Here is a 9,958-nt window from a genome sequence, read left to right as displayed (position 1 = left end):
ATCTGGCACATCCCGCCCCCACCATAGCTCCTCATGCCTGGTGGTGCTGCCTCCCCAGCCAACATGTATGGATGCACAACCAGGGGAAGTTTCTAAAGCTGCAGCCACATTAACATCTAAGGATCAGGCCACAGCTATAATTATTTTTTTTTAATGTTTATTTTTGAGAAAGAGAGGCAGAGACAGAGGGAGACAGAGAATCCCAAGCAGTCTCCGCACTGTCAGTGCAGAGCCCAGTGTGGGGATCGAACTCATGAACTGTGAGATCATGACCTGAGCCAAAATCAGAAGTTGGATACTTAATCAACTGAACCATCCAGGCACCCCAGCCACAGCTATAACTCTTATGGAAGGACAGTGACCAAGTGGGCTTGACCAACCGTTGGGTATGTTGGCAACTGCCCCTCTCTAGCTTATCAGGTTGCCATGGGGGGGTATCACCAGGGAGGGGACTGGAAAGCCTAGAACAGTACATTGAGGAAAACAAGCTAGGACTAGTACTCTTCATTCATCTGATATCACCAGTACTGATCCAGAAAACTGGCTTGTGGCTCACACTGTTGATAACACCTGACAAGGGTATTCTTTTTCTGTCAAACTACATGGGCAGCCCATCAAACTGATGACCAGGAAGGTGCTTAAAATACCACCATCAGAGCACTCAGATTGGAATGAGTTCATGTAGCTCACACCAGGTAAAGGACATTTGAGCGTCAGGGTACCCTTATGCTGGAAAGAGAAATATCACTCTAAACAGAACCAACCCAGTTGTGCCAGGAATACGGGATGGATATGAATGGAACCATCCAGTCATTCTGTCACATTCAAGGAGAGCCAGTGGTTTGGCACTGACCCATTACTCCCCTTCAGGTATTCCCTGGGTAGCCCTGAATGGGACCCAGTGGTTGTGTGGCCCAGTCCGTGGCCATGGCTTCCACTTGGGTGGTTGGGGCACTTGCACCCTTGTTCTCCCTGGGCACAGAGGAGAATCCTCCCACGGTAACAAAAATTTGTAACCTCACTCTCCTCAAGAAAGAGGGCACGTTCTGTTTCTACTGGTATGATCATTTGGCTACAGTTTTTGTCCCCTCCATCAGCCTGAGGGCATGTGATAGCACATGTAGAAGCCCTTACTACATTCACTAACAAGCCCTAAATGATAGCTGCCAATGGCTGTCTTTAGTGAACACTGAAAGGTCTCTAATTGGAAAAGCTGTGCTCCAAAATAGAACCGCCTTAGACATTATTATTGCCTCGCAAGGAGGTACCTGTGTCATTATAGAAACAGACTGTTGTGTGTTCATACCCGATGAGTCTGCTAATGTATCCTCTTTACTAAATCGCAGGAGGATGCAAATGAACTCTGAATAATCCCCAGCCTGGAGGACTCAGTAAATCAGTGGGCTCTTGGTGGGAAAAAAATTATTTATTTTGGGAATCATTATGTTAATCTGTGCTTTCTTTTTTACGAACCTGTATTATTTCCATGGTATCTGCTTTCAAATGTAGCCAGATAGCTGCCAAATGAGCCACCTCCATGCTAGTGAAGCCCCTTGCTGACCACGCCAGGCCCATTGCAGAAGAGGGAGGCATGAAAAATTTTTAAATCCAGTCGGTCTTGAGGGTTGGAGTGTCTGGGGAGGTCATCGAGAAGACATGGTCACGGGTTGACCAGCAAGTTGGCCCCGGGCCATGGGAGGCTCCTCCACCCTCTCCATCTTTGAAACATGCACCCTGCCTCCTGTTCCCAGAGCCGGCCACCTCCAAAGATGCTTCCTTGAGTGAGCAAGTGTTGTGGAGGCCATCTGAGCTGTATACATGATGGAACCCTGTTAAGGTCTCTCTATAAATGTTTGAGATTATGGCGAGTAGGTGCAGAGATCTAGTGGTCTTGTGGCCACCTAGACAAGCCTCATAAGTAAGTTCCCTTGTGCATTAAACCTTCTGCCCACGGATCTGGATGGCTGCCTCTTTCCTTGGTTTCCCCCTGTCCTCCATGTACAAGGCCAATTTTAAATTTCACCCAAGCAACTACGGAATTTGTGAACCAACATCTGTTGCCAGTAGACCTGCTTGCATGAAATGTTAAAAGAAGTTCTTTAGTGAGAAGGAAAATAAAATAGGTTGGGAACTCAGAGCTGTATAATGAAAGGAAAAGCATCAAAGAGGAAATAGGTGAAGGTGAAATGAAAGCTTTTGTTTTTCTGATTCTTTTTGAATAGTCACCATGCTATACGCTACATTCTCAGAACTTGTATCTCTCACAACTGGAAGTTTGTGTGCTTTGATCACCTTCTTGTTTTCTTCTATTTTTCTTATTCTTAACTGATCTAACATAATGGATTGTTCAAAATGATAATGGCAAAGTATTTGATTATGTATGCTTATATATATGTGTTATGTGTATACAGATGTAGATGTAGATTTCCTTAGTAGAAGTAGAAGTGAAATGAATGACAACAATACAGGGACAGGAGGGAGCAATCAGGATTATTTTGTTATTATAAGAAATATGCCTGTTCTTTATTTTAGCAAATGCTAATCTCCTTATCCCAGAGAAAGGGGTGGGGGAATTTCAAAATTGGCTCAAGAGTTTTTTTATAAGAGGTGTCAAAACAAAAATTAAGTGAAAGGAAAAATTGTTTATTTTTTGAAGTTGACAAATCAGGTAAAAGAGAAAATATATTTTAATTTTCTTGTCGGAATGAAAGCTTAGCAATCAACAGGTTCCTAGTTTCAAAAGAATCCACCTATGTCAAAAGTAAGAGACGGACGGACCTACAGATGTAGGAAGCTGAAGGTTAATACTGACATAAATGGGAACCAGAATAGGAACACAGAGAAGTGGTCACAAGCTTCTCAATTAGTATTATCGGTGGCTGTTGCCATGTTATAAGTGTGTTCTGTGGCCTTGTTGCAAACCGCGAGACATTTTTGCAAATAAATATTAGTAAGTACATATGTATACAAGTTCTATGAGATGCATTCTAAGAAAATAATCCATATTGGAAGCAATAGAAGTTTTTAAACTTATAAATTCAATATATGTTCTTAGCCTTTCTAAAATATCCAAATATCACATCATTTGAAAGTTAATCCAATAGTGTTTTCCAGAGTTTGTAAGCATTGGACTATTCACTAAAAGCTAAAGTCCTTTGTAAATACTTTAACAGCGGAATCTCACATAGAAGATGTGAATGTTGTATAATACTCTGATCCGAACACAGAAATTGATATAAAATCTAAGTTAGCAGAAGTAATATTGATTTTAATGGTAAAACCAAATGAGAACAATCACACAAATATTCTCATTCTTAAAAGGTGGGATGAGCTTATATGGTGCCAAAAGTACCCTAACACCAATTAGAAGATTCTTTTGGGCTCACCTTAACAGTTCAACCAACAAAATCCTAAAATGAAAGAAAATTTTCTTCATCTGTAATATTTGTCATGGAACAATAATCAACTATCAGAGAAGGGCACCTATATGTATGTGTATACACACACACACACACACACACACACACATATTATTTTAAAACTTCAAATTAAGCATGGTAACTTTTAAATATTAAATGTGTTGTATTTGGGGGGTACCTGGGTGGCTCAGTTGGTTAAACATCAGACTTCGGCTCAGGTCATGATCTCACAGCTTGTGAGTTCCTGTCCCGCATGGGGCTCTGTGCTGACAGCTCAGAGTCTGGAGCCTGCTTTGGATTCTGCATCTCCCTCTCTGCCCCTACCCCACTCATGCTTTGTCTCTCTCTTAAACTTAAAAAAACTTAAAAAAAGTTTTTTAATAAACATATTGTATTTTTTAATTACTAGGTTATTTTATTTAGCAGTTATTTTGTGTGTATATATCAAGTAAAAATTATTTTCCATTTTATTTTTGATGATTAGTTTTATGTGTTGGCTATGGTACCCAATTATTTAATCAAAGCTAATCTAGGTGTTGCTATAAAGATGTTTTGTAGATGTTGTTAAAACCTACAATAATTTGACTTCAAGTAAAGAGGTTTGCCTTCAATGAGACAGGTAGACTTCATCCAATCAGTAGAATGCTTTAAGGGCAAAACCTGAAATTTACCAAAGATGAAGAAGAAATTCTGCCTCAAGACTAAAAACCTCAAGCCCTCCAGCCTGCAGACCTGCCTACAGATTTCAGACTTGCCAGCCCAAACAATCACAAGTCGATTCCTTAAAATTAATCTCTTAACACATACACACACACACACACACACACACACATTGATTTTTGTTTCTCTGGAGAACCCCCACTGATACAGTACTGAAATATAACATCTTAATACAGTATTTGTACATAATACTAACACCTACCTATTATGCTTATATTTTTACCAAAAAAACTTTAAAACTGTCAGTTAATCCTGTACTAGAAAAAAAAAAATGACTTCTTGCCTATCATTGTGATTATTTGTTATCGTTTCCGAAGAGTAACGTGTGTCAGGAGTTTAGAAACATGAATAGGCATTTAACCACAGAGAATAGAGTGGAATGGAATCTGAACTAGTCAAATCCTGTTAAGAATATATTTTGGGGGGGGGGGCTCTTCCACCACCATTTGAAATCCAGCTCCATACAATGCTCCGCCACGGCTGTTGCCGCGACCCAGACTGCGCGCCAGCAACCCCCCACCCGCCCCCCGCAGCCCACAGCTCCACCACCATGGAGGACATGAACGAGTACAGCAGCATAGAGGGATTCGCAGAGGGATCCGAGATCAACCGCGAGCAAGAATCCGCAGGATGACGGCAAAATAAGTTTATTGGAGGCTTAAGCTGGGATACAAGCAAGAAAGACCTGACAATATTTGTCTCAATTTGGGGAAATCATAGACTGTACAATAAAAACAGATCCAGTGACTGGAAGCTCGAGAGGATTTGGATTTGTGCTTTTCAGAGACGCTGCTAGTGTTGCAGTTTGGGAACTGAAAGAACACAAACTGGATGGCAAATTGATAGACCCCCAAAAGGGCCAGAGCTTTAAAAGGGAAAGAACCTCCCAAAAAGGTGTTTGTGGGTGGATTGGGCCACGGTACTTCTGAAGAACAAACTGAAGAATATTTTGGAGCCTTTGTAGATATTGAAAATATTGCACTTCCCGTGGAGACAAAACCAAATGAAAGAGGACTTTGCTTTATCACATATACCGATGAAGAGCCAGGAAAGAAATTGTTAGAAAGCAGATATCATCAAATTGGTTCTGGGAAGTGTGAAATCCAAGTTGCACAACCCAACGAGGTCTATAGGCAACAACAAAAAGGAGGAAGAGGTGCCGTGGCTGGTGGACAAGGTGGTACTAGGGGTCATGGACAAGGTCAGGGCCAAACCTGGAACCAAGGATTTAATAACTGTTATGATCAAGGATATGGAAATTACAATAGTGCCTTTGGTGGTGATCAAAACTATAGTGGCTGTGGCTGTGATTATACCGGGTATAACTAGGGAGACTATGGATATGGACACAGATATGCAGACTACAGTGGCCAAGAGAGCACTTATGGCAAGGCTTCTCGAGGGGGTGGCAAGCCATACTAAAGGAGGACTTTGGAGAAAACAGGAGATTGCTAAACCCATCTTGCAGGACGGACGGCATTGAAGATCAGCCTTCTGTTGATCTAAGGTGATTATTTTGTAAAAGACTTCCTAGCGTACAAGACACAACTGTGTCCAACTGTATATAGCCGCCAATTAGTTTTCTTTGTTTTTACTCTGTCTTTTGCTCTCTGTATTATGACTCAGTGTGGAGTTGTGTTTATACAAATTTTATTTGTGTGATTTCATGTTAAACCTCAAATAAATGCTTCCTTATGTGATTGTTTTTCTGCATCAGGTACTAAAAAGCTCTGTAAAAGTGTAACTGAAAATAAACAATAATTAAGGCACAGTTTATTTTGTAGGGAATATTGGTCCATAGGGAGAAACGGTGGTCCTTTTTTGAATAGCCAGCTACAGTGTCCCCCTGTTCCCCATTTTTCTTAGATGTATTCTATATTCTGAGGCTTCATTTCCCTGCTAACTGAGGTTTCCACCACACCTTTAATGTTTTTCTGTGCATTTGGAGACCTTGTCATAGTGTTGTCATTAGTGGAAGCTTTCTAGCCGACCATGAATCTTCTGGATTATATTGTGAAGAAGTGTGCCTTTTTAGCACAAAGCATGTTGGTAGTTCCTTTTCATAAATAGAAGCAATTGTGCTTTGTTCCTGTCTCTGGAAAGCCATTGGTTATGATACACTCAATCAGAATCTGGTCTGTTAGAAAGAGCTTTGGCTAATCGTAATACCGTGACATTACTTGTTTTCTTGATTAAAACATCCAGATATACCCAGGGAAAAGGCAGTGTTAAACAGTGTGTTGGAGCTACAGTTTAAGAGTATCAGAAATTGTTACAAGGATTTTGGCAGAGAGGTATGAGGTGGTTAAATTTTGAGCAAAAGTGAGATGCAGATATTTGAAGTAGGGACTTGAGGAAGTTGGTTGTATTCTACTCGTATTGTCGCAGCAAGCACCAAACTGAACAAAATGTTTTCTTGTGGGGCGTTTTTTAGGAAGCTATATTGGGTGTTAACTGTTAATGTGGTGTGAGCTCTTAGAAAAAGTCATGCTAGTAGGTTTCATCATTTTTAATGCATTAGTGCTTGAGCTGCGTAGTTAAACATCCCATATTCAGACATAGGAAGGAGTGGTGAGGAAAAGTATACTTTAAATTTTATGTATGTCGATGCAAATCTAAGGTGACCCGAGTTATTACAACAGATTTTCCTGGTGAATCAAAAAGCAGTTTTAACTGTAGATTTTGAAGAATTTCCTGGGTAAATTTAAGCTTTAAATTTTATATTCAGTGTCCTTGGATTTAAGGTTTTTTTTGTTTTGTTTCTGTGGTTCTACATTAGCCTTTAGGATTGGCATACGGGTTCTTGTGCAGAGTAGTTGACCTCACCTTCCAGGAAATGTAAATTTTTTATGCTGCTGAACCTGCCTTTTGTTTTATTTGGTGCCTGCAACTTTCTTTGTTTAATGATGTTTGTACTTGCTAGCTATCAAGTTACAATGCACTTGGCCTTGTTTTGCTCTTGTTTTGCTGTTTGACCTTAAACCTAGGCCAAGTACCAATGTTGGTTATTGCAAGGGACTGCTTATTCTTTCAACAGGCAACCTTAGGGAACAAGGGAGATTTTCATTTTAAGTTATGTTGTCAAAGTCTGTCGGTGCAGTGTCTAGGGCAGTGAATCCTGTTAAGTTCAAATTTATGATTAGGTGACAAGTTGACGTTGAGATTGATTGTCCTTTCCCTGATCAAAAATGAATAAAGGTTTTTAAACAAACAAACAAAAAAATGTTTGGGGGCATTATTCTCATGGGTTTTTTTGGAGAAAACTCAGGGACTACTGGGTGGGGAGGGGCAGCCATCAGAAGGGAGCATTGTTCCCTTGCTGTCAAATTCTAGTCTTCACCTATACTGGCTGACTTCACACTTGATTTATACATCAGGTCTCTATATACAGCTTTATTCAAACATAGGATCCCACTGCTGCAGATTGAAAATCATTGCCTTGCCAAATAAATCGCAATCAGGTTAGATGGGAGGCATATGGGTAATAGAAGTGAGGAAATGGAGGGGCGCCTGGGTGACTTAGTAGGTTCGGCAACTGACTTAAGCTTAGGTCGTGATCTCACAAGTTGTGAGTTCAAGCCCCACACAGGACTCTATGCTGACAGCTCAGAGCCTGGAGCCTGCTTTGCATTCTGTGTCTCCCTCTCCCTGCCCCTCCCCCATTCTCTCTCTCTCTCTCTCTCTCTCTCTCTCAAAAATAAGTAATAAAACATTATTATTTTTTTTAAAGAAGTGAGGAAATGGATACAGCATAAACAACCTAACCTCTCCTTCCTTTTTATAAAGAAAATGTCACAGATTTTTGAAGTCTGAGTTTGGGAGCTATTTTCCTCTTTCCTAAAAAACAGCCATTATTTTAGATAGAAAAGTTTTCCCAAGTCAGAAACTTTCTTCAGAGTTTTTTTTTCTTTTGATTTTTTTAAATAAACAAGTTCTCGAGAATTATCAAAATTAATTTTACAAAAGGAAAATATCATTTTAATGTGAGAAATCAATATGAATAAATATTAAATTATCCTTAATTTCTGTTTTCTTCCCTCCGTTGTCCTAATTGTTTAAGAATCTCCTAGAGCTGGTGTTCGTGTTCGCCTTTGCCACATTCTGCTTCTGTGGTTATGATTCCATCAGGTTTTCCACTCTAATAAAATCTCTGTTTGTGGATTTATAATTTATTTCAAGTCTTCCCTACAGAATGACAACCTTTGCCCAGGAGACAGCTTCTTTATTTTAAATTCAAGAGGAATATGCCAAGTAGGTTTCTCACTAATACACATATAGCTCAGTGTTCCTTTAGTAAGATGTTATGTTTATTTTTTCATAATTCAGCAACTGATTTAGTATTGGGCCTCTTTAGAAAATCTGAACTCAAGAACAAGGCAGGTCCTCACTCAGCCATCATCAAAATAACGCACCGAGGTTTAGCGTCTTGATATGCTCAAGCCTTACGTTTCTAAATCATTTAATGTGACCTTACCTTCTTGGAGAATGGAGAGATTTCCTGAGGCTAAGCCAGTTAAAGTTGCTTGGCATTTGTGCTATTTTGGGAGGTAATAAGCTATTCCCTCCGTGTTCAGTGTCACAGACCCCAGTGTTTACACCATATTATAAAACCTGATGACAGACAGCATAGCACCAGCTGGCAATGTGACCTTTCTCTCCCTTAGCGATTCTGTACAAAGCAGGCCCTTTCCTCTTTGTCTTTCTGCATTCTCCCTCCGTATAGTCTTGGCCTCAGCTTTTGTAGAATCAGTGAATTAAATGAGATTATACAGATGAGACAGCGTGAGTGTGATTGAAAGTATTTGTATGACTTGATGGCCACCTGAAGTCTTAGCTTCCTCTCCTGAAGCCTGATGCCTTCATTTTCTTTATTTGGTTGATAGGCAACAGGGTAAAGTGAGAAGTGTGTGCCTTGTGACAATAGATCTGGATTTGAGTTCATGTCAAAACAGGAACTAGTGATGAATGATGGCAGAGCGATTTGACCTGTCTGAGCTTCAGGTCCCTCATCTGTAAACTGGGGGGTTAAAATACCCACTTCTGAATGTATCTTTATGAGTGTTATAAAGTGTTGGCATCCAGTAGGCCTCAATGCATTATAGTTATCATAATGATAAGGATTAACTTTTCTGCAAAAATGGTATTGATGAAGAGTTTAATTTTGATCATTTCAATACTCACCAAGAGAGAATGGGCCAAAGTGGTTCATTCTTCACCGACTACTGCCGTTGGATGGAGGAAACAATCACCAGAGATAACCTGGAATGTGGCCAAATGGAGATTTGCTTCTTGCGAGTTGACTGGCAGGCACTCAGAAGTCTGTGTTATTTACACTCCTTTCTGACACTGGTGTATAACTCCTGTGTTCATCAGAGTCCAGACAGTGGCAAAAGAAACGAGAGGAAAAAAATTTTTTTTATCAATCCCAGTTTTAAAAAAAAACACTCTAGTAAAAACAGAAATTTCTGGAGGAAAAAAAAAAGTTCAGATTAATAAATGGAATACAGTGGTTGCTTTTCTGTATAGCATGAAGCTTTTGAGAATCACAGGCCTAGTATGAAACAGGTCTGAATTTAAACTTTATCTCTGGGGGCACCTGGCTGGCTCATTTGGTAGAACATGTTACTCTTGATCTCAGGGTCATGAGTTCGAGCCCCATATTGGACGTGGAGCTAACTTAAAAAAAAATTAAAAATAAATGAACTTCCTGCTTTCCTCCTTTACATATTATGAGAAACCTGAAAAATATGAAAGGGGACAGAGTTTATGAGGATGACGGACAATTGAAAAATATTTGGAAATATTGTCAAATGTTAAAT

At 39.9% G+C, this 9,958-nt stretch overlaps 1 pseudogene; it reads left to right on the top strand.

Moving 5' to 3' along the window:
• Nucleotides 1-891: 891 nt before the first annotated feature.
• On the top strand, nt 892-5,844 carry LOC123587505 (annotated as a pseudogene).
• Nucleotides 5,845-9,958: the final 4,114 nt, after the last annotated feature.

This window comes from Leopardus geoffroyi, chromosome D3 (assembly GCF_018350155.1).
Source record: "Leopardus geoffroyi isolate Oge1 chromosome D3, O.geoffroyi_Oge1_pat1.0, whole genome shotgun sequence".
Lineage (NCBI taxonomy): Eukaryota > Metazoa > Chordata > Mammalia > Carnivora > Felidae > Leopardus > Leopardus geoffroyi.
Note: the sequence above shows the minus strand (reverse complement) of the source record. Positions and strands in the feature narration are given on the sequence as shown.